General features: G+C 45.2%; 1 long non-coding RNA gene across 1 annotated transcript; it reads right to left on the bottom strand.

Annotated features, from left to right (window-relative positions):
• Nucleotides 1-1,420: 1,420 nt before the first annotated feature.
• LOC133384445 (uncharacterized) lies at nt 1,421-11,443 on the bottom strand. Its single transcript, XR_009762563.1, has 3 exons — nt 11,341-11,443; nt 10,865-10,956; nt 1,421-5,823 (listed from the first exon to the last, which is right to left on the bottom strand). It is a non-coding gene; the product is annotated as an uncharacterized LOC133384445 (long non-coding RNA).
• Nucleotides 11,444-18,802: the final 7,359 nt, after the last annotated feature.

Raw genomic sequence — 18,802 nt, 5'->3', positions numbered from 1 at the left:
TCTCAGTTAGCATATTGTCTTCAAAAATACAAATATGATAGGTTTGTCTTTAAATGTGGACTAAATCAAATTTCTCACCCATCCCTAGGAAGGGCATAGCCGTTCTCACTGCCGGTTCTTTCCCCCTGTTCTCCTTCTATCTCTAAGCCATGATTTCCTGGACTCTCCCTTGCTTGTCTTGGCCTGGTACATTCTCAGACACCTGCCTCCAATTTTCATAGGCCCATTCTTTTTCTAGTCTTCCTTCCTTAGGCTCTTTTGGCTGCCCTGCCGTTTTCTAGGTTCAGAGTAGCTTCTGCCATGTCTCCCTCTGTGACATTAGGACAGCTCTGCCATCATTTTCAGAGACACCACCATGAACACCACAGTATCACTTAGTGCTGGTAATAATGGCCATCTCTAGAGAAGATTCACACTTTTCCCATGGCATTTCTACATTGTTTGTGGCAGTTTACGCTATGAATTTGTTTGTAGTTAGGTTCATTTTGTATGGATGAGCCCACTGGCTGTTGAGAAGTGACCATGAGCAGCTATGTAACATGTGGTTTACTTACAACCAGGTCATGCATAACCTACAAACTGAAGCATGAAAGTTTTACTAAGTACATAATAATTTTTCATGCCAGTTTAACTGATGGACCATTTAGACCAGGAGTAGCCAACATGGTGACCTCCAGATGTTGTTGGACTGCAACTCCTATAATCCTTGAACATTGCCCATGCTAGCTGTCTAGGAGGGAGTACAATGAATTGCACTAAAGTAGAGTGAAAATTCCTTATTCTACAGGGTTCTTTTTAATATTCAGTGGTTACAAAACTATGGTTAGAGAGTTGGATGTGGGAAACCAAGGTTGAACTTCTTGCTCAGCAATGAGGTTTACTGAGTGACTTTGGGCTTTCACCGTCTCTTATCCTACCTTCCAGAGTTGTGAACCTAAATCAAATGCTATCATGAGTTCTTTTGGGGTAGGATGTGGATGGTCATAGCAGTGCATGTGGTGGGGCACAGCCATGGAGCTGCCCTCTTAACTTTGGCACTGCTGCTTAACTGGGCAGTGCTGGGGTGGAGGGGAGGCAAGTTTCAGTCTGTGTGGTTCCACACTGGGAATTCCACTGCCAATCTAGCACCCCAATGATGCAACTGCGCAATCCTGACCTTGTTGCTGTGCAAGCAGCAATGGTTCCACCCTACCACACATGCCACTGCTGGTGGATAGTGTCATTATGTAGTTTAGTCACTAGGTGGCACTGGATGTAGTTATATCTGGGTGGAATCAAGAATTTATTGTTGCTGTTCTTTTCTTGTTTGAGAAAAGTAATAAAGTTCTCATCTAACTTCCTGACTGGTGTATCTTCAAAGCCTTCTATGACAGGAAACAAACAAAAACAGGCAGTATTAAGCTATACATATTTTGTCAGCCTCAGAATTTATTTATTTTCTGTAAGTGTTTAATTCTAAATCTTTCACTGGCATTAATGAGACAATCAAGTTCAGTGAAAGAAAAACAAACAAATAAACAAATGTATCCTCAATCTAAGCCTTGGTCTTCAAAGGTAAGGTGTGCCTAAATCCAGCGTTTCCCTATTTTAAAGCTTCAAAGGTTTCCATTTAAAAGTCTTTTTTCACTCTGGAGCTCAGCAGGATGGTTTTGTGTGGCGGCCTGTCAGCTTACATCTCCACTACAGTGAAATCCAACTAATTGTAAATGTGTATCGTTCCAGGCACAACATACACACCCTACCACCTGGGCAATGCACACTCGCAAGCAGACTTCTCCACTAATGTATCAGCACACTCCAGTTTCCTGCTGTCTGCCTGTCCCCCTCATGCCTCCAGGATAAACTTGTGTGCCTTTTTCATTTGAGCTGTAGTTTCCTCAGAGCATGTTACCTGCTGGAATCTGAGTCATTTTGCATGTTTTTAAAATATAGGATGTAATCCTTTCAGACTCTAAAGTCAAATAACAAATTTAGTAAGGTAATCACAGGAACACAGCAGCATTTGTGGGTCACATCTTTCTTCTCTGTAAAGATATTTGTTCCACTATAATAAGAGATGCTGGGAAACTGATTTTCCCATGATCACCTGCTCTCAGACTAGCAAATTCAGTATATTACAGTAAAAGTCACGAGTGTTTTTTTACGCCAGCTGCATCCCTCCTGGAAAAATCAGATCTGGCCTTGGTCATTCATGTCCTGCTAACCTCAGGGTTGGATGACTACAATGTGCTTTCCATGGGGCTGCCCATGAAAACAGCTCAGAAACTCCAACTGGTCCAGACCAGATTGTATGGAGCCTGCAAGACAGACCAATTCCCTATCAGCTGAATTGGCTACCACTTTGTTTCCTGGCCCAGTACTGCAGTACTGTAGTGGCAAATTCAGAAGTGCAGGGTCCCTTCATGATAATCACAGCAACGCCTCTCCCCCCTTTTTTGCTGCTGGGTTGAGAATGAGATCCTTGTTAACACCATCTCCCACAACAACAGACATCCCTAAGAGCCAGTCAGCATGAAAGGGGAGAGTGTTAGCTATTGAGAAGAGTCTTCTTAGTGGCTGACTCATCTCCTTTCATTCTGATTGGCTCCAATCAGCAAGAAAGAACAAGGAAGCAGGTTAGAAGACTTTTCTCAGTGGCTAAACCACTCCCCTTCTTTCTTCTGTTGAAGATGCTTTGAAAGTTTGGACTAAAACCTGGACAGGTTCCCCACCCCACTGACATCGGAACCACCAGCCTCCACTGGCTATGGCCCCTCCCACAGCATCATGTGATTGCCAGGCGTGGGACTGCACTGCTAGTTTTGCCCTGGGCATGCTGCTGACTGCTGGCCCCACCCACAGACATCATCCATGCATTGGGGTGAACTGTTTGCATAGGGAAAGCCTACCCATGTGCAGTAGCTCAGGCAAAGACTTTCCCCATGCAGGCAGTCTATGCCAACGTCACTGCCTGAAGGTAGGGCAAGCAAAGCAGCCCTGCTCCTGGTATTTTTGTGATGTCCCTTCATCTGAGTCACACATGAAGGGAGCTAAATTCATAGACAACAGGTCTGTCAGTGACTATTAGCCACAAAAGCGATGAATTAAACATTCAGTCAGTGTGCCTATGGTCACTAGATGCTGGGGATAAACAAAAGGAAATGGATACTTCCTTCAGACCCCACTGCTTTTGAAGTCCAGCACCTTCCACCCACCCCAGCACTCAATCTACTTTAAATTCATTTTCTTTTTGTCATCATTAGCAGCTTAGATTTAGCAAAGATCATCTTTGTTCTTTTTATAAAGAGCTATGCTTTGGTCAGACCACTCAGGTATTGAAAGCCTTCTTTAACTCCAAGAGTTGAGCTTGTAGATCAGATAAGTAAAGCACTTTGCAAGAGAGCACATGTTTTTTGTAAGTTAAATAATTCATTCTTGTAGATGGGGAGGGGGGATATAATGTGTGCATAATGTGCACACCCACCCACCCACAAGAGATCACTGGACTGGGTCATGGGTCTTTAACAATGCCCCATGACCTTATTGTTTTCAGATGTACATGGTACAGGCACTGTCAAAACTAGAACGTTATTATTATGTGGCTTACTGCTTTGATCTGGCAGAGAAACATTGATGGTCCTACATGTCAACTGATGCAAGGAAAGGAGCCTGTCTCTGAAGAATAATTTAGAGATACTAATGGGAAGGTATCAGCTGCTCTTGGAAACACTGATAAAATTCATAATTAAAACTGCATTCCCCAGGGCATCCATCTTTTATAACCTCCTCTGAGTGTTGATTTTATTTCCTTGTCTTTTGTTTGAGCCTATAGGGAGGGACTCTGTTTTCTTTTGCATCTGCATCAAGCAATGCACATTTCCTTTTCTCCCACTGTGAGATAGCTTCATTTAAACTAAATGTTATGGAAATTGTCAATTTTTGTGTGTGTTCAAATCAATATTCTTCTAGCTCTGATGGTGTCGTAAAATGCAACAAATTTTTTTGGGGTTATGAATGGATTTTCATTCATACTAGAGTTTAATTTCAGATATTGATTCTGCAAGTTGTTTTGGAATGTCTCTGAAGGGAACCTGACGCAAACTGCCACCACAAGATTTCTTTCGTATTTTAAGCAATGGTGAGTTTACACAGTGTTTGGTTATTCACTTCCCTTCAAGATTTATAATCATATCTTTTCCTTATCTTCATGTGTTGCTTAGAAAACCATGCCATATGTTATTCAGTTGTTAAATATCTGGTGTTCATTATCTTTCTGTTCATTAAATGTGCAAGACTGGTATCCTGTCAAGGCTAGGCCCAAATCCAGAGCTGGAGGTTGGCAGTGGTGTGTGGGCAGAGCAGTGCTGCCCTTCTAGTGGAGGTGCTGCACTTGTCAGGATAGGGATGGGGTGGGATAAGGCAGGGCTGCCACCACTAACACAGAGCTTCCCTGACCTTGCTGCCATCCTCCAGTTTAGTGTCTGAAGTCAGTGGCTTGAGCTGTAAAGTCCAGAGACTCAAGTGCAGCAAAGAGAAAGTCCTGCTCTATTGCTCAGACAGAAGCAGAAAGTCACACTTCTAGTATTTACACCAGGACTAACCAATCCATCATGCTTCATACTGACCGCCAGTCACCAGCAGGAGGATTCAGCATGAGTTTGTCTATCCTCATCCAGTCCTTAACAGCGTCCAGGCATCTATGTAGGGAATCGACCACTGCTCTTGGATATGATAAAAATAATAATGGAGCTGGGTATTGATGGCACCACTGATGCCGAATTCTCTCTTTCAGCAGCTGCCTATATATGTTTTTTGAAGACTCCCCCCCCCTTTTTTTTTGAGAAAATTATTAGGCAAAAACCTGTTAGATATGACTTTGTATAGTGAGTCCTGTCTTGGTTTGGGGGATTGAGCTACATGACCCCAGTGCTCTCCTCCATGGCAATGATTCTATAACAGTCAGTAGGCTTGCTTATGACAGTTGTTAGCTGAGAAAGTGGCTGACTTGATCATTTCATTTCACATAGGTCAGCAAGCAGCCATCAGAGGAAAATGATTTTTGTTTGCAATCGACCCGGGTTAGATTGAAACCAGTGACCCAGAGATGAAAGGCTCAAAGGGAAGGGGTTCTACTTTGTGTATGGCCAAACACCACTTCTGTCTCCACCTCACTCATTATCTCATCCAAAGCCCACTCCTCCCTTCCCCTGCACATTTCTCTCAAAAAATTATTAATCCACCCTGTGCCCTCTTTTTTAATTGCAAGGCACCATATGGAGATCTGTTGAGGTTTTGTTATGGCTCTTTCCTTTTGTGTTGCAATAGATTTCTCCTTCAAGAGGGATATATTGACTTCTGCACTTCTGCAGCCGGATAGATTTTGGAGGGGACTTTGTGAAGCAAAGCAAGGCTTAGTCGGAAACTCAATACTAACGGCCTGCCATCATCTGAAGGACCAGAATGATCAAAGAGCTTTTCCAGAAGACGGGGGGGGGGTGGATTTTGTGAGCATTCGATGGGCAATAGCCTCTGTCCAGTACTAGACCGGGGTTGGATAGGGTGGGGAGCTGCCTTATTGCTATGCCTTGTTAGGACTATGCTCTGCCTCCAGAGGCGGAGGCAGTAAGCTTCCAAATACCAGTTGCAGGAAACCACAGGAGGGGGAACTGCTCTTTGCACTCAGGTCCTGCTTGCGGGTTTCCCATGGGCGGCTGGTTGGCCACTGTGATAACAGGATGCCAGACTGGATGGGTCTTTGGCCTGATCCAGCAGGTTCTTCTTATGTTCTTGTTGTGAGAAGATTAGCTGTTCTTTAGAGCGTTTAATTGTGACAGAACTCACAACCTAGAACAGAAAGAAATCAAAATGAGACAAGATCCAATTTTCACAAAATGATGACGGGTCACTGTGTGGAACAGCATTGGAAGCAGCCAACAAAGGGACTTCTTTCCATTTTAAAACGGTTACGCACATGTTCCAGTCTCCTGCACTAGAGTGGTACATTGGGAAAAGCTCAGCCTCTGGAGAGATGGCAAGAAAAACACCCATTTCCTTTTCCCCTCCAAAATGTTACTTTTAAAAGAAATGAAGTGGGAAGAAAGTGTTGCTTGCCAGGAGGCAATAGTCGCATTGAGGGTGCCAGTGGAAAGGCAGGCTATAAAGGTAATAAACAAACAAATGAACAAGCAAAGTGTATGAGATTCTCAGTCACCTGTGAAGATAGGAAGGGGTGGTGTGATTATGTCAATAGTTAAATCTAGGAAGGTAGCATCACAGGAGGAGAGAGCAGATAAGAAACCCTGTGGTACCTAAAGTGCTGAATGCAGCTGGCTGGTCTAGGGTTGTGAGGAACTCAGCCTGCCATGAGAGACAGGAACCATGGCTGGCTCTACCATTAGGCAGAGTGAGGTGGTGGCCCTCTTAGGCAGCTGATTAGGGATGTCATGAAAGAGCAGTTGTATTGTATTTTTACTGGCAAGAAAGGGGAGAGATGATTGTGGGATTTTCTCCCTCTGGTAGTAAAGTAGCTTGGATTTCCTCGGGCATTATGCACCTTGACTTCAGGGGGCAGGGGTAGATTTTTGTTGCTACACCTCAGGCACCAAAATATCTTGGGCTAGCCCTGGCTGGGTCTAGAGAAGGAGGTATAAGTAGACCCAAAGCCCCATACTCTATGCAACAGCAACCAGAATAATTGTACACATAAAGCAGGGCTAGAAGACTGCCAGATCTGGCCCTACAGATTTTGTTGGACTACAAGTCCCATAATTCCCGACCAATGGCTGTGCCAGTTGAGGCTGATGTGAGCTGTGAGAACAACATGTGAAGAACATCCGATGTGAAAACATCTGGACGTCTACAGGTTCTCCAGCTCTGAGATAAAATATTTCAGAGTGTAGGTTAGTGCAAGCCATGTTTGTCTAAGCCAGGATAATAGAATCATAGAATAATAGAGTTGGAAGGAGCCTATAAGGCCATCAAGTCCAACCCCCTGCTCAGTGCAGGAATCCAACTTAAAGCATTCCTGACAGATGGCTGTCCAGCTGCCTCTTGAATGCCTCCACCTCCCTGGGTAATTGGTTCCATTCTCATACCACTCTTAACAGTCAGGAAGTTTTTCTTAATGTTCAGTTGAAATCTGCCTTCCTGTAATTTGAGCCCATTATTCTGTGTCCTGCACTTTGGGATGACAGAGAAGAGATCCTGGCCCTCTGTGTGGCAACCTTTCAAGTACTTGAAAAGTGATATCATTTCTCCCCTCACTCTTCTCTTCTCAAGGCTAAACATGCCTAGTTCTTTCAGTCTCTCCTGATAGGGGTTTGTTTCTAGTTCCCTGATCATCCTTGTTGCCCTCCTTTGAAACTGTTCCAGTTTGTCTGCATCCTTCTTAAAGTGCGGCGTCCAGAACTGGACGCAGTACTCAAGATGAGGCCTAACCAGTGCTGAATAGAGGGGAACTAGAACATCATGTGATTTGGAAACTTCTGTTAATGCAGCCTAAAATAGCATTTGCCTTTTTTGCAGCCACATTGCACTGTTGGCTCACATTCAGCTTGTGATCAACAACAATTCCAAGGTTTTTCTCACATATAGTATTGCTGAGCCTAGTATCCCACATCTTATAACTGTGCATTTGGTTTCTTTTTCCTAGGTGTAGAACTTTGCAGTTATCCCTGTTAAATTTCATTGTTGTTTTCAGCCCAGTGTTCCAGTCCATCAAAATCACTTTGAATTTTGTTTCTGTTCTCCAGGGTATTAACTATCCCTCCCAATTTTGTATCATCTACAAATTTGATAAGCATTGCCTGCACCTCCTCATCCAAGTCATGAATAAAAATATTGAAGAGCACTGGGCCCAGGACTGAGCCGTGCACTCCCCATGCTTTACCTCCCCCCAGTTTGAGAAGGAACCATTAATAAGCACTCTTTATTCTGTAGCCAACTGTGGATCCACCTGATAGTTGTTCCATCCAGCCCACATTTAGCTCTTTTGCTAATCAAAATATCATGGGGCACTTTGTCAAAAGCTTTCCTGAAGTCAAAATATATTATGTCCACAGCATTCCCAAAGTCTGCCAGAGAGGTTAACCAATAAAAAAATGAGATACGATAAGTCTGGCAGGATTTGTTCTTGACAAATGCATGTTGGCTTCTAGTTATCACTGCATTGTTTTCCATGTCGTTTTCAATGACTGCTTTATAATTTGCTCCAGAATTTTCCCAAGGACATGTAAGGCTAACTGGTTTGTAGTTCCCAGGTTCCTCCTTTTTGCCATTTTTGAAGATAAAGAGAATATTATCTTCCTCTAGTCATCTGACACTTCATCCATCCTCCATGATTTCGTAAAGATAATAGACAGTGGTTCCGAGAGTTCCAGCCAGTTCCTTCAATTGTCTAGGATGCAGTTCATCGGGCCCTGGAGATTTGAAGTTGTTCAAAGTGATCCTTGTATTCCTTAACCATTTGTCTATCAATCTCAAGCTGCAATCCTGCCCTTCAACTTCACACTTGCCAGGAGGGTCAAAGTGATTTTGATAAGCTGGAGCATTGGACTCCAAGTCCAGGTTATGTGTATGGCTACTCTCAGCTTTTGCTTCCTTTAAAATCAAGAACTCAAGTATAACGTGGTCACTTTCCCCCAGAGTTCTCATAACTGTCACTTCATCCACCAAGTCATCTCTGTTGGTTAGAATCAGGTCAAGGATAGTTGATCCTCTAATTCCTTCCTCCACTTTCTGTAGGAGAAAGTTATCTCCAACACAGGTCAGGAATTTCTTGGAGGGTCAGTGTGTGGCAGAATTTGTCTCCCAACAGGTTTTGGGGTAATTGAAGTAATGGAGTGGGGTAATGGAACCAATTACCTAGAGAGGTAGTGGGCTCTCCAACACTGGAGGCATTCAGGAGGCAGCTGGACAGCCATCTGTCGGGAATGCTTTGATTTGGATTCCTGCATTGAGCAGGGGGTTGGACTTGATGGCCTTCTAGGCCCCTTCCAACTCTACTATTCTATGATTCTATGAAGTCTCCCATTACTACTACATCATGCAGCTTTGAAATATTGACAATTTGCCTTTCAAAAGTTTTATCCTTGTCTTCTCCTTGATTGGGTGGTCGGTAGTAGACTCCAAGCACCATGTTCCTTTTGTTCCTTGCCCCATTAATTTTAATCCATATACTCTTGGTGGGGCTACCAAGTTCATCCTCCTGTATTTCTGTGCAGGGATATATATTTTGAACATATAGTGCAATTCCACCTCCCTTTCTATTCCTTCTGTTCATTTTGAGCAAGTTTTATCCTTCAACTGCTGTATTCCATTCATGGAGTCATCCCACCAAGATTCAGTTATACTTATCAAGTCGTATTTACCCTCCTGTATTATGAGTTCAAGTTTGTCCTGTTTGTTTCCCATACTCTGTGCATTAGTATACAGATATCAGCCATGTGATTTATGGTCTGGCTTCCTTCCTACATTTTTATGAAGACTATTATTGGGACCCATTAGAGCCATTATCTCAATTCCTGTTGCTGTGCATAAACCTTTGTCAATCATTACCTCCCAGTTTACGTTTCCCTCCCTCTTAAGATTCAGTTTAAAGCATTTCCTGACGAAGTTCTCCATGCTGTGGCCAAACACATTCTTTCAGTCCTTGTGAGGTACAACCCGTTACTTGCCAGCAGTTCATCTTCCAAGATGTGTAGCCTATATATACCCTTAATATTTGAGAATGACTACTTGGACAGTAATACTTCTGTATATCCTGAAACCTGGGAAAAATCAAACACTATTTTGAACTTTTGAGTTTATTCTGGCTATTATTTTTCAGTACTTAACTTCATCCAGTGGAGCACTTACGATTGTACCTGATATTATGTAATTCAACAGTATCTTCAGTATCAAATGGAATAATGTGCATATGAATGTTATCAGCAGGGAGCAATTTGCACCTTTTCCTATTAATTTCTGCTGGTGGATGCCAACATGGTAACAGCAATAACAGACAGAGCAATCCAACTCAGGGAAAGACAGCGTAAGTTGTGCTGGAGCAAGAGAAGCCGGTGTAAAGTTCCGCTGCATCCAATTGCCGTTCAGGAGTCTCTGGGTTGGCTGAATGCTGGCTCAGCCAGAAGCTCCGCACAGGGACCAGAGAATAAAAGCCTGCTCTCCCAAATACCTTTACCAAGGAGTAAGCTCTCTCCATTGACTTCTATTGTATTTATTTTCTTAAACTGACCTTTTCCCCAGGGTAACTTTTGCCTAAATTGGGACTCGCAGGAGTGCTCCGAACACAAGTTGGATGTGGCCTAAGTCCTTCACCTCAGCCCCTCCCCTGACACGCCCTGGAACACCCCTTTTTGAGGACTTATGCTGGCTTACGCTGGCTTCACTTACACCAGTCTCAGCTGAGTCCCAGCTGAGCCTCAGCTGAGCCAGATTGAGGGACTTTGAGCAGCATAGCCCAGCTGACCTGGGACCCAGCGTCTCAGCTGGTGATCCACCACATCCAACTTCCCTCAGCTGGGCACAAATGCAAGTTGGATTGTCCTCTAAAGGCACACATTTTGGGGGGATTAAGCACCATTGAACTCAATAGGGGTCACCTCAGGGGAAAAATGCATGGGATGGTGCTGTTACTACTTTATGAACAGGGCCTTAGCACATGGTTAGTATTAAATGACTCCTAAATATTATTCATTATTACTTTTGAATCCTGTTCTTTTCCCAAGAAGGTCAAGGCAGCATACATTAAATCAAACCCTTTCCCCATTTTACAAGGGACTTAGGTTTAAGCAATCAAACCTGCTGCTGTTACATATAACCTAAGGCCCCATCTGCACTATACATTTAAAGCAAAATTATACCACTTTAACCAGTTGTGGCTTACCGCAAGAAATCCTGGAAACTGTAGTTTGTTAAGGATGCTGAAAGCTGATAGGAGACCCTTATTCCCCTCGCAGAGTTACAGTTCTGAGTTCCCTGGAAAGAAGGATTGGTTATTAAACCACTGAGAATTGTTGCTCTGTGAGGGAAATAGGGATCTCCTAACAACTCTCAGCACCCTTAACAAACTACAGTTCCCAGGATTCTTTGCAGTATGCCACGGCAATTTAAAGTGGTATAATACTGCTTTAAATGTATAGTGCAGATGGGGCCTGAGTCTAACCTGATATCCACATTTCATTTCCTCTGTAAATTCCCCCCCCAGTGAGGATTTAGGCACCATTCAGGATCACACTGACTGCATACAGAAGTACATTAGAAAGCTGCATTTTATACTGAATCAAACCATTTGTCACATCTAGCTCAGTATTGTCTATACACTGACTGGCAGCAGGTCCCCATGGTTTCAGACAGCCCTACCTTGAGTTGCCAGGAACTGAACCTGTTAAATCCTCCTGCTGCCCTTTACCCAAAAAGACACAGGAGTCAGAGTTTTCTGCTGCCAGCATTTTCTTTACTGAAATTCCAGGGCAAGAACAGGAAGAAAACCCCACAGGGGGCATGCCTGAATGTGTTTTCCAGGCAGCCCTATATAATCACTGGCAGAACAATAGATTAAAGACATACTCAAACAATCACAGTCATAACAATGACCCAATACACTACACTCCTCCCCGTTGGATATAAACCCATATCAGCTCTACAAATTTAGGTGCTGTGGTGGCTCTCTTAATTGAGTGTGATAGCACCTGTGATCACAGGCTGAAATGCTTGATGTGTCTGGTGGTACTGGTGACTGTGGAGCAACCACTGGTGGAATGTCTTCTTCGAGGGCAGGTGTTGATGGTGGTGGCTCAGAAATTGCAGTTGGAACTCCAGTTATGTCTGGTACTACCTCTTTGTTCTGTACCCCCAATTTCCTCAACTGGTCAATGTGTCATCTCCAAATGTTGTTGGGAGCAATCTCTACAGTATAAGAGAGTGGTCCAGTCCTTTCTTTGATTGTCCCAGATTCCCACTTCTGTTCTCCTCCATAGTCCCTTGCTAGAACAGGTTGTCCTATTGAGAAGTGTCATGCTCAATTTGTTTCAGTTGTTTGTCCTGAACACTTCTTCTCAAGTTGGGCTTTAGAAGATCCAAAAAAGAGGAGAGGGGAGTGGAAGGCATCCAAATTGGCAGATTGAGACACTGCTCCGGATTGATTTTGTACGAAACGCTGAATAACTAAGATATCTTATTTGTGCCCCTGATGAAGGCTGGAATTCGTCCAACCGAAACGCGTTGGGCATATATTTTATAACGTTCTCCATAAACAAGATTATTGATCATCATTCACCCATGTTGGTCTTTCGTCATCCTGGGGTTCCCCCCTTTCCCCCCCTTTCTTTAGAAGATCCAACCTTGAACACAAAGAACAACCCAAGAACAACACTGCAGGTGCTTGGTTTGTTGTTGCATGCACAGAGTTGCGGTATGCAAATAGAAAATTTGTAAGCTTTTGGTTTAGTTTGATGTTTTCCCCCAACATTGCTCGCAAAGCATTTTTAAAGCTTTGAACAAACCTTTCAGCCAATCTGTTTGTAGCTGGATGATATGGTGCTGATATTATGTGTCTAATACTATTCTTTTCCAGGAATGCCTGAAACTGTTCAGCTACAAATTTTATTTATTTGTTATTTTATTTATATCCCGCCCTTCCTCCCAGCAGGAGCCCATTTATTTATTGCATTTGTATACCACCCCATAGCCGAAGCTCTCTGGGCAGTTTACAACAATTAAAAACATTAAAAACAAATATACAAATTTAAATTGCGGTCCATTGTCACTCACCAGATGTTCAGGAACACCTATTCTTGCAAAGCGGTCTTGCAATACCTCTATGGCAGCCTTTCCCAACCAGTGTGCCTCCAGATGTTGTTGGACCACAACTCCCATCTTTCCTGACCATTGGCAATGCTGGCTGAGGCTGATGGGAGTTGTGGTCCAACAACATCTGGAGGCACACTGGTTGAAAAAGGCTGCTCTATGATTTGCACGGCTGTTGTTGAAGTCATTGGACACATGTCTGGCCAATTGGAATATGTATCCACCACAACTAAAAAGGTTGTGCCTAGAAATGGTTAGGGAAAGTCTATCTGAATTCTCTGCCAGGGCAAGGCAGACCATTCCCATGGGTGAAGTGGGGCTGTTTTGGGCATCTTTTGGACATGCTGACAACCCAAACAATTCGTTGCAAGCTGTTCGATTTGTTGGTCTATTCCTGGCCGCCAAACAAATTACAGGCTAATGCCTTCATCTTTACTACTCCTGTATGTCCAACATGCAGCTCCTTCAACACTCGAGCTCTTAGCTTGGATGGAATGATGACCCTTAGTCCCCACAGAATACAACCACTGTCAAGTGTAAGTTCCTCAGCGGTGATAGAACTCCATGAACTGAGATTTCTGCTGTTCATTCCAGCCATTTTGTAGACTTGTGACAGTGTTGGGTCTCTCCTAGTTTCTCTTTGTATCATCTCTGCTGTGACGAGAAGACTCTCAATCTCTGTGAGAGAAAACATGTCAAAAGAATCTCCATCTGATGCGGATTCTTCAGATTTTATTTATTTATTTATTTATTTTATTTAGTTTCATTTATAAACCGCCCATAACCAATGGCTCCCTGGGCGGTGTACAACATACAATAGTACAATAATACAATAAATCAGCAAAATCACTCAATATAAAATACAGATGCACTAAACAATATTAGAAACAACAAAGCAATTAACACATTGGAATACATAAAAATATATTAAATATATTTAAAATGTATTTAAAATGCATTTAAAATGCCTGGGAGAATAGGAAGGTTTTAGCCTGGCGCCGAAAGGATAACAACGTAGGCGCCAGGCGTACCTCCTCGGGGAGACTGTTCCACAATTCGGGGGCCACCACAGAAAAGGCCCTGGATCTTGTCATTACCCTCCGAGCTTCTCGATGACTCGGTACTCGGAGGAGGGCCTTAGATGTCGAATGAAGTGCACGGGTAGGTTCATAGCGGGAGAGGCGTTCCATCAGGTATTGCGGGCCCACACCGTGTAGGGCTTTGTAAGTCAATACCAGCACCTTGAATCTGGCCCGGAAACAAATTGGCAACCAGTGCAAACGGGCCAGAACAGGTGTAATATGTGAGGACCGACTGGTCCTTGTCAATAATCTGGCTGCTGCGTTTTGCACTAGCTGCAGCTTCTGAACCATCTTCAAGGGCAGCCCCACATAGAGTGCATTACAGTAGTCCAATCTAGAGGTCACTAGAGCATGAACAACTGAGGCAAGGTCGTCACCGCCAAGATAGGGGCATAGTTGGGCTACCAAACGAAGATGGTAGAACGCATTCCAAGCCACCGAGGCTACCTGAGCCTCAAGTGACAAGGATGGATCGAAAAGAACCCCCAAACTACGAACCTGTTCCTTCAGGGGGAGTGTAACCCCATCCAGAACAGGATGAACATCCTCCATCTGTGCGGAAAAGGCCCTCACCAACAGCGTCTCAGTCTTATCTGGATTGAGTTTCAGTTTATTAGCTCCCATCCAGTCCATTATCGCGGTCAGGCAACGGTTCAGCACATCAACAGCCTCACCTGAAGAAGATGAAAAGGAGTAATAGAGCTGCGTGTCATCAGCGTACTGATGGCAACGCACTCCAAAACTCCGGATGACCGTACCCAGAGGCTTCATGTAGATGTTGAAACGCAGGGGGGACAGAACCGATCCCTGTGGGACTCCACAATGGAGAGTCCAGGGTATCGAGCAATGCTCCCCAAGCACTACCTTCTGGAGACGATCCGCCAAGTAGGAGCGAAGCCACTGCCAAGCAGTACCCCCAACTCCCAACTCCGCGAGTCTCTCCAGAAGGATACCATGGTCGATGGTATCAAAAGCCGCTGAGAGATCAAGGAGAATCAACAGAGTTACACTCTCCCTGTCCCTCTCCCGACACAGGTCATCATACAGGGCGACCTAGGCTATTTCTGTGCCAAAACCGGGCCTAAAACCGGATTGAAACGGATCTAGATAATCGGTTTCATCCAAGAGCGCCTGGAGCTGGCTGGCAACCACCCGTTCCAAGACCTTGCCCAGAAATGGAACATTCGCTACCGGTCGATAGTTGTTCAAATTATCTGGGTCCAAGGACAACCTCTTCAAAAGAGGTCTCACTACAGCCTCCTTAGGACAGCGAGGGACAACTCCCTCACTTAAGGAGGCATTGATCACTTCCTTGGCCCAGCCAGCAGTTCCAGCCCGGCTAGCTTTAACTAGCCAAGAGGGGCAAGGGTCTAGTACCGATGTGGTTGCACGCACCATTCCAAGCATCTTGTCAACTTCCTCAAGCTGCACCAACTGAAACTCATCCAATAAATGCGGACAAGACCGTGATCTAGGTACCTCAATGGATCCAACTGTCCTAACATTAGAGTTGAGGTCCCTACGGATGCATGCGATTTTATTTTGGAAGTGCCCCGCAAACTCGTTGCAGCGGGCTTCGGATGACTCTATGATATCCTGAGGGCCAGAGTGTAAAAGCCCACGTACTATCTTAAAAAGCTCCGCTGGGCGGCATAGAGATGATCTAATAGTGGCAGCAAAATAACACTTTTTTTGCTGCTCTTACCGCTTCTATGTACAACTTAGTGGAGGCACTTACCAAAGCATAATTGCATCCGTCGGGAGTTCGCCTCCATCTACACTCAAGCCTCTTCCTCTCTTGTTTCATCACTCTCAGCTCTGGGGTATACCACGGAGCTGTATGAGCTCTACATCGAAGGGGGCGCGCAGGAGTGATTGTGTCAACAGCCCGGGTCATTTCTGTATTCCACAGTTCGACCAGGGCCTCGACAGGAGCACTAGTCTTATCAGCCGGAAAATCTCCCAGAGCCTTCTGAAAACCCAAAGGATCCATTAGTCTCCAGGAGCGGACCAACTTAATAGGTCCCCCACTTTTGCAGAGGGAAAGGGACACTGTAAGCCTAAATCTCAGCAGGCGGTGATCTGTCCATGACAATGGGGTAGATGAAAAACACCCCACCTGCAGATCACTATCTCCATGTCCAGTGGTGAAGATCAGATCAAGAGTGTGTCCCGACACATGCTTTGGTACAGCAGAAAATTGAGACAGCCCCATTGTTGTCATGGCGGCAATGAAGTCCTGAGCTGCTCCAGATAAGACAGCCTCGGCATGGATGTTGAAATCCCCCAGTACCAAAAGTCTAGGGGATCCCAACAGCACCTCCGAGACTATCTCAGTCAGCTCAGTTAGGGAAGCTGTTGGGCAGCAAGGTGGGCGGTACACCAACAGAATTCCCAATCTGTCTCGCTGGCCCAGCACAAGGTGGAGGCACTCCAATCCAGTCACCGTCTGGACAGGATGCCTGGTGAGAAGAAAAGAACTCTTATAGACCACAGCGACCCCCCCTCCCTGGCCCTCGGATCTACCACAGTGCTGAACCTCATACCCGGGTGGGCAAAGCTGGGAAAGGGCAACTCCTCCCTGCTCCCCCACCCAGGTCTCGGTTATACATGCCAGGTCGGCGCCCTCGTCCACAATTATATCATGGACTAGGGAGGTTTTATTATATACCGACCTGGCATTTAAAAGCAGCACTTGGAGATCCGAGAGCTGGCTGATAGGACAACCCGAAATCCTGTGGATATGAAGAGAACCGGAACACGGCACAGACACGACTTGTCTGGGACGAGTTCCCCTTACCTGGCCTGTTCTCCTCCTAACACCATACCTCCCATTACCCGTCACTACATTAATCGGGGCCCCCGACAGTCCCCCCGCTTCACATAAAATCCTCTCTCCCAGGCACATATTAAAAACACAGAAATTTCATACACACACACACACTAACATACACACAACACACTCCTCACTCATACAACACAACATAAAACAACAAGTAACAATAATAATAATAATGACGACGTCCAGGCTCGGGTCGATGATAGAGCAAACAGGCAGTAATAGCAGCAGCACCCACGACCAAACACCGACAGCAGTTCAGATTCCAGGCAAGCGACAGATGATAACAAATGGCAGTAGCAGATAGTAATAGTAGACAGCAGATGGTAGCAGCAGCTGATACTAGCAACAGATGGTAGCAGAAGATGACAATAGTAGCAGCAATGATGATATCAGCATCCGTGCCTGAGCAAATGGTAATGGTAATAAGGCCCAAGCAATGGCGCCCGCACCCCAAGCAGGTCGCAGAACAGCGACAAAGACCTAGCCCAGGCGCAACAGCGAGCAGAGAACAAAGCCAGGACAGAAGCCGCCGCGCTGGCGACAACGACGATGCCGACTCTGCCCGCAGTGATGCTGACAGCAGCAGCGACGACGCCCGAACACCCAAGCGACAGTGACGGCGACAACCCCAGAAGCAACCCTGGGGCGCCGCATGCCCCGCAAAACCGCCTAGGCAATTGGAAAGCCGCAGCCGTTCTTCAGTTGAAGCCACCACAATAAAGCAACTCCAGCCCCAGTCCAAGCCGCCAAAATAAACGCGGCATCCACACTCACGCCCGTCCAGCCAAAAGCCGCCGGGGCGGAGGAACCAAAGGGCTTGATGTTACAATGTTGCGAGCTGCCAAAATGGAACACTCACGACCGAAAGCCGCCGGAGGAACTCAAAGGCCCGATGTTACGAGGCTGCCAGGATGGAACACGGCAACCCGTCCGTTTGTCTCCGACAGCGGACAGCCTGAGACCCGAGACCGTGGCGCCGCTGCAACCCAAGGCCGCAACACAAAACGTTGTGACCACAATCCCAGCCACAGCCACAGCCACAGCCAGCCAGCCAGCCAGGTACAACCAGCGGTGGGAGGTAAGATAAAAGATGGTAAAATAAGTAAACAATAGATAGTTACTATCAGAGTTTACAAGTTAAAGTGCGGAGCTCTCAAACGCACATCCACCTCAGTCGCCATCTTATCCATTTTTCATCCTCTAGTGGTAAACGAGACAATCCATCTGCATTTGAATGATTTTGTGTCTGCTTAAATTCTATTCTGTATCAGTGCCCTCCCAGAAACTATGTCCATTGCTGTATTCAGGCAGCTGCTGCCAGCGGAATCCCTTTTTGTGGATTGAAGATGGACAGTATTGGCTGGTGGTCAGTGATGAGGGTAAACTCTCTCCCATATAGGTTCTGATTGAAACATTTCACCCCCCAGACCAAACTGAGTGCTTCCCTGTCTATCTGTGCGTAATTACTCTCTGCAGCCATGAGTGAATGTGATGCAAAAGCTATTGGACGTTCACTGCCATCTTCCATGACATATGATATAACTGCACCAATGCCATACTGCAAAGCATCACAAGCTAGTTACACTGGTAGGTGTCGGTTATAATGCGTGAGCACAGTATCTGATGTCACCATTTTCTTTGCTTCCTTGAAAGCTTGTTCACACTGTTTTGTCCACTGCCATGTTCTCCCCACTTGTAACAAGGTATTCAAGAGTGTAGCATGGAAGCTAAGTTTGGCAGGAATCTGTTATAATAATTAATGAATCCTAAGAAGGATCGTAGGGACACATCTCTTGGCCTTGGAGATTTATAACTGCTCGGATTTTGTCTGCACACTTGTGAAGGCCTTGCGCATCAATAGTGTGACCACAGTCTATAATGCTAGGTTTAAAAAAACTCAAATTTGTCACGTTGTGCTCTGAGTCTGTAGTCTGCCAATCTCTGAAGAGCTGTGTTGAGGTTTTGTAGATGCATTTCATCATTCTCTCTGGTGACAATGATGTTGTCTAAATAGCACTGAGTGCCTGGACAGCCTTGTAGTACCTGATCCATGGCTCTCTGCCAAAGCACTGGTACTGATGCTATTCCAAAA

The sequence above is a fragment of the Rhineura floridana genome, chromosome 4, assembly GCF_030035675.1.
Source record: "Rhineura floridana isolate rRhiFlo1 chromosome 4, rRhiFlo1.hap2, whole genome shotgun sequence".
NCBI classification, from domain to species: domain Eukaryota; kingdom Metazoa; phylum Chordata; class Lepidosauria; order Squamata; family Rhineuridae; genus Rhineura; species Rhineura floridana.
Note: the sequence above shows the minus strand (reverse complement) of the source record. Positions and strands in the feature narration are given on the sequence as shown.